Raw genomic sequence first — 7,042 nt, forward strand, 5'->3', positions numbered from 1 at the left:
ATCAATGAAGATTATTTATCTTATGTGTTGTAGGCCGTAATATTTTGCCTCTGCAGATTCAAATACTGTCTTTCTATACAGATTTTCTATTTGGAACCTGCAACAAATAACCACTCAAACACTGTTCATTCATTTTTTCTGAAGGCAGTGGAAAACTATGGCTGGCCTTCCAGGTAAACTATGATATAAACTTGTGCTATTGTTTCCATGCCCAAATTACTAATTTCAGTAATATTCGATGGAATATTTTGTTGTGATGAATATGGCTGAACATTTCTCACATGTATTTTCAAGGGTCAGGGGTGATGAAGGCGTTGAAAATGTCTCAATTGCTGAAACCAGTTTCACTGTTAAAGGCGCTGGAAGAGGAAGCTTCATAGCTGGGCGGAGTGTACATAATCAGAGGTTACAATAAATCATTCACATAATTAACAGTATATCAATAGTAAGATGTAAAATAGGAAATTATTGTTGTAAAGTATTTTCAGTCAGACAATTTAAATTATTACTTTTCAGCTGAATAAGTCCTGTTTCTGATCTGGAATAGAGCGCCTGTGGCGAGACGTCTGGACCAGCGTGACACACCTTTACTATGAAGTTCTTCACAGTCTCGAGGAAGATGGCCTGTTGCATTTGGCAGATGTTGTTCATCTGTTTTGTGCCCACTATGTCTTCCTTCCGCGTCTGGCAGAGGCCCTTCACACCTTCACAGAAGGCTGGGACAACCATCCTTTACGGTCTGAAGGTGGACTCTCCCCAAACCAGCTGTGGGTTTTGGGTCACATTAAAATTCAGGAGCAAGTTGTTGAAAAAATGATATACAAGTAAGTGTGTGTGATACTTTATTGAAGTGATCACACAAATAGAGCAAGTCAGCAAAGCAACGTTTATGATAGATGTACTCCATGTTCTGATTGCTTGAGCATTATATGCATTTTATTCTCTGGTTAAATGTTTTCTGTTGTCACTGCACTATGCCTCTGTAGGTCAGTGTGTGCTTTGGTATGTTTTTAAAATATTTCTACATTATTAGCCTTATAACATAATTGCCTAAGTCATATTTTGGCTAAATTGTGATATCTACCTAGTTCCCCTAACACTGCTGATTCACTGTGCATTATTGTGCTAAAAACCTTAAAATATGACTCAGGCAGTTATTCTATGAGGCTAACAAATGCTGTTTCACACAAAATAATATTAAAAAGATTTTTTTCTCTTCCCCAGAACATGGAGCTATTTGGAACTGACTGGGAGATGTTTGATCCTGTGCACGAGGAACCATATGGAGTTCAAGTCCAGGAAATTGAGTGCCCTGTGACTCCGTATATTATGGAAACTGTACAGTCCATGATAAATCCCTTGGCCTCATCAGAATCATTTGGCAGAGACATTTACATAACAATGGTTCAGTGTATTGAAAGTCTAATGGCAACACAAGAAATGCCTGAGATGTAACACAACCTTGCAAAAGATGTAATGGTATAAACTAAAGGTAAACATTTGCAGACAGTCTACTTGTTTCAAAAAAAGGCTTGCTCTGACATCTGTTCAATTTAACATGAGACGGGAGTCCCAAACATTTTTATTGAGAACTTTCCCATGAAATTTCCATTAGTCATCAGAATTAAATTTGTGACTTTTCCAAAACTTGACTCCAAAACAAAATGACTGTGGGTATTCCGAAGAGTTTGGAGTAAACCATTAACAGAAAAGCAATGGTTTTGTAACAGTGAAAACAAAGTTGACTGAAACAGGAAGTTGTCACATAAAAATGACAAAAGAATAAAACATATGATCTGACATGTTGCAGTTACTTGTTTTCCTTTACACTGAGTGGTTACACCCTGTCAAAAGTTTGCCCGTGGCATATGGCTAGTGTCAAAATGTTTTTGAATTCACTGTATGTTTTCAGGTGAGCTGAAGGGAATGTGACTGTACGACTGCAGGCACTTACAGTTGGAAAACAAACAGTGTGTTGTGTGTCACAGTCATGGTGGAATTTCATATTTATGACAAAGTCCTTCTTTTCGCTTGGCAGAACAGGCTTGTGTCGTTGTCCAGTCATCCACTGCATGATGCGTCCTACAGTCAAGCCTTCTGGAGTAATGTTGTTGCTGGGGCCCTCTTGTTCTTAATGAAGAGATGAACACAATGTTAGTCTGAATTGAAAACAATACATTTTAGTTTTCAAGTTGATAAAATCCCTTACATATACGCTAATCATATTGACCTTTTTGAGTATAGGAACATTTGATTAATCAAAGTAGAAACTACATAGAGATTTTAACAAAAGCTGCATTTGTTGTAACTGGATGACAGGCATTATGTTGTGGCAATTGTTCAGATACCTCAAGTTATTGTCAATATAACTATGCAAGTCATCCATCTGTAAGCCCTCCATGTCTTGTTTAATGAAACTGTTATCCTAGAGGTCACAATATTACATTTCATCAATTACATTCATTTTAAATAGTGACATCAAGTTTCCAAAAACGCTTAGATTTAATGGGTTGTATAGTTTGAATCAATTAACCAGTTACACTGCACTATATAAAATGTACTGCAGGATAGCAGAAAAAAAGAATCTCTGTATTACCCTATCTTGGCTAAAACATACCAGAATCCTTAATTTCCTGAAGGTAGTCCTGGAGAAAGTTAATGATGTTTACTTCCTTTTGGTGCGTGGCAGAACCAATCTCACTGAAGACAGGGCGGCTCCTCTCCAGCAGGAAGGCTGCATCCGCCTTTAAGAAGAAGGAAGTGCATTTCAGTCTGCATAAACATTGTAATTCTTGCAAAAGACATTCATGCTCAATTAAAAGCATTCTAAAACGTAGGAATATACCTCATCATCTTCCCCTGGAACAAACAGTGGTAGGCAGAGGTCTTGATGAGTCTTCATGATTTTTGGTAGGTCATACAGCTGCAGGCCTTTTGTGAGCTGGTCGAACATTGGGATGACTCTCATGGTGGAGTGAAGTACGACAGTTCTAATGGACAAAATGTTTCATCAGGAGAATATACTTTAGTGGTAAACCTGTTGGATGTAGAGGGAAAAATAGCCCAAACTACTTTAAAAATATATATATATATTTATTATTATTTGGTGACATGTAAAGAAGTTTAACAACACAGCTTTGCATGAAACTAATGCCATGTTACTTGTAATCCATGTTTTAGACATGACCAAACAAGTAGCCTAACTAAAGTCACAAATTCTTGTACAATACACCCTTGCTTTAATGAAAACCAAAAATGTCACCAACATACCTTATCATGCTGTCTTTTTTTTCCAGAGGCACGATTCCAGTGTATCCGCAGGTCACAGTATCGTCAACCAGGTCACTGATGTTGTCATTACTGGCGCTGTTTATCTGAAAACAGAGTAGGTGTCAAGTGAAATTAAGTTGCATTGTATCATTGTTCTCTGAAGGCAACAAACCAAAAAAGTAATTGTGCAAGCTATATCATAATGAGGTTACTGCAATTACTAACTTTGATAAAATTGTATTTACCCTCTCAATAAGCTGTGACAGTTCGAAATCTGTTACATCACTGGCAGACACTTGTATGCTGTCAGAGTCACTGGAGCAGAGATATCTGAAGCACCACTCGCGCATTAAGTTAGGACAAGGTCCGCCTTGTGCCAGGCTAGCTGCCATGAGCTCTCATGCACTCCTAACCAAAACAAAACAACACAGCATAAACTGCCTGAATATATTTACAATGATATAAAACAGGGTTAAGTAGTATTGCAATTAATATGCTAAAAGAAAACACATAAGACACTACACACCTGAAGTAGTTAGAGTCCAAACTGTTGAGACAATAAACAGGATTCTTCCCTTTCTTATCTGACCCTCCAAGAAAGAGTCTGTTTTTGATCTGTCTCTCTTATTTTCCCCATTTAATTAGCATTTGAGCCCACTACACCACCAGAGGCCCCCTGTTGATGTTGACAGTGTGTCAAGTGTGTCTGATTTGACAAATATGGACAAACAGGAAGGAGAAGAAATCCACACATCAGTCCAATAACAATTCTTGGAACTATATCCAGTGTGCGGATAATTCCTTTCCTTTTTGTTTTCTATTATCTTTTATCCTGCACCTGGCCTTGTAAGAATTTGATGTGCACAAATTTTCTCTTATTGTGAAATGAAATATTGACAAACATTTGTACCTGTGTGGCCTAAGGGCCCCAGTATCGATGCCTGACCGCCACAGAATGTGACCTTAAGTCTACATTTGGGCGATGTCTTCTTCTGCCGTTGCCACTGTTTCATGCCTCTGCTGAAGAGGTCAGTTCGCGACACACAGATGGAAAATGTGTTTGTTTCATTAATTTGACAAGTGATCCAATCCAAGATTTCCTCAGAACTGGAATTAAAAACAAAAGACAAAATTAAACATTAAAATAGACACCAACATGTCTTTTCTGAATGCTTTATTTACTTATTTATTTCTTGTTCAACACTGAGCATTTGAATAAAAAACTAAATTAGACATGGTTATACTGTCTGTATAATTTCATAGCTGTTTGCTACAATTATTCTGGTTAGGGTGTGGCGTGGTACAACAATTGCCCCACCTCCTATTCTGGTGAAATTCTAAGGGGTGAGAGCAGGCCTCACGTAAGTCAAGATAAGAGCAAAATATGTCACAAACATACCATGTTTTTGGATTACCACATTTCTCTGTGGTCACACTGCACACATATTACAAAGCTTTTCAACAGGAAAAAGATGATTGATACTGCAGTATCTCTTCAAAGTGTATATTATCCAGATGACATAATTTGCCACCATAATTACCTAATGTACAATATTACCTTTGAAAGGTACTGATTTGACTGACTGGTACTGATCCACTTGACTCATGGCCGTCATTATCTGAAGGTCTGTACACATAAAGAAAACAGCTTGTCCTAAATTATCTTGACGTAAACACTTGCATACATATCAAATTTTGCAAGGCAATCTCCTTATATGTAATTTGTCAAATGAACGTAGGTATACATTAAAAAAGTTACACTAAAATCATTAATATTACCGTAATCCGCATGTGGCTGCATGGATCTCAATTATGTCAACTTGAAATGCATTGTTGCACGAAGGACACTCTGCTGTCTTAAAATAGAATTCACAAGGCATGTGAATAAAATTTTACATTATTCCAGAGATTAATATCTTAATTTACCAGGAAGGCACAAATAATTTCACCTTGTCTGTCTGGTTGCAAATGGAATCTGGGAATTCATCTTCATGTTCGTTGCAGCTTTCCTGGGGGAGAAAAACAATAATAATACGTAAGTGTTTAGAGGATAATACAGAATAACATCTAATTTTTCAGTATAAACAGCTGTGAAATAAAGCCTGAAAAACTAAAACTTTGACATACCTCTTCAGCAGAATAGGACAAATCCACAAGTTCTGTCTTGCAGTCCTTGATGTGTACTGGAAGAATCTGAAGTGGAACCATTTTCTTGCAGGTTGTACACTGGGCTTTGGGCATGTTCTCAAACTCCTTTGCTTCGGGTGGTAATGGAATTGTATCAAGTTCTCCTCGTAAAGGAGAAATGTACAGTGTGTATTTTCCATTCCCGCTCTCTGCTTTTAGCTGCTGGCCAGTGTATCCATGTAGATGTAGATCTCATCAGCCTTCCCCATAGTATCATTATTGTTACTGCTAATGCTAATAGTAGACCTGTTGACTTCAACTGTTACAATTACGATTACCTCAGCCTTTATCATTACTCTGCTTCTCTCGCTAATTCATTTATTTATTTATTTATTTATTTTGCTAATCTTCACCCTAGTCTACCACTATTATTGGCATTGTAACCATAAGTATGTGTCTGTTGTTGTTCATGTAACAAGGACATATGTTGTTGTTGTAACAAGAACATATGTTGTTGTTGCTCTCTTTGCCTGTCTCTATCCTGCATCTCCTTCTATCCCATGTTCGGCCCATCCAGTCGAGGCAGATGGCTGTTCAACATGAGTCTGGTTCTGCTCGAGGTTTCTGCCTGTTAAGAGGAAGTTTTTCTGCCAATGTGCCGAATTGCTAAGTGCTACTCATGGTGATTCATGTTGGGCCTCTCTTTAAATAACTTAACAAAGAGTCGGTCTAGACCTGCTCTTTCTGTAAAGTGTCTCGAGATGACCCTGGTTATGATTTGGCGCTATACTAATAAAATTTGATTGATTGATTGATTGAGATCTGGAGGGATAACGACCAAGCTCTGCCGCCCACCCCCAGCTAAAATTGAAAAATTATAGATACTAAACAAACCTGAATATACAGTAACTTCTAATATAGAGAGTATTTTGAAACAACATTAATCCAGTGTATACGCCTACATACCTGTGGGCTTGTGCAGCATCCAGCTACCACAGATATTTGCCAATCTTGGATATGCACTCACAAGCAACTCTGAAAACTTAAGAGACAAAAGCATAGTTAAAGCTTTATTGCAATGACATATATTTATGAACTACTGTGTATTTCATCATGCAAATATTAATTAAATCATGCATCAAGATGAATTCTAAGATGGGTGTTTTTCTCTTGAGACATGACTTGACACAAGGCAGTAAATGAATGGTAGCATACCTCTGAATGTGTCATGTTTTCAGACATGGTAAGTGAACGTTTTCCAAGGCCAGCCAGCATGAGTGGCAGTTCCTCTTCTCCTTTTGGTGTTTTTTCATATTGTTTGCTCATAAGAAGAAAAAAGCTCACCAAAAAACTCTTCCCAGATTCTGTAAGTAGTTGAGCGCTGTGGGAGACGGCTGCCTCTCCAGTAGCTCTTCAGTTATTTAGCTCTTTTAACTCTTTAATCGCTCTTTTCACTTTCTGCTCTTCTTGCGAAGAGATTGTGTGCTTTTTTTTATTTTTTTTTTTATTTATCCCATGGATATTTTTAACTTTAATATGCGACCAGGAGCCAGTTTTCTCACTTATTCAAGAGAGAAAATGCTGGCTCTACGAACAAAGGGACGAGCCGGGACACGACACCCCATCCCGGCGGAGCTGAGGAGGA

The 7,042-nt window shown here is 37.9% G+C and overlaps 1 pseudogene; it reads right to left on the reverse strand.

The window, feature by feature from the left end:
* Positions 1–1,837: 1,837 nt before the first annotated feature.
* Positions 1,838–6,723, reverse strand: LOC138597859 (uncharacterized; annotated as a pseudogene).
* Positions 6,724–7,042: the final 319 nt, after the last annotated feature.

Source organism: Semicossyphus pulcher, unplaced genomic scaffold (genome assembly GCF_022749685.1).
Source record: "Semicossyphus pulcher isolate SPU_LCO1_2020_fin unplaced genomic scaffold, fSemPul1.0.p SCAF_2, whole genome shotgun sequence".
Taxonomy (NCBI): domain Eukaryota; kingdom Metazoa; phylum Chordata; class Actinopteri; order Labriformes; family Labridae; genus Semicossyphus; species Semicossyphus pulcher.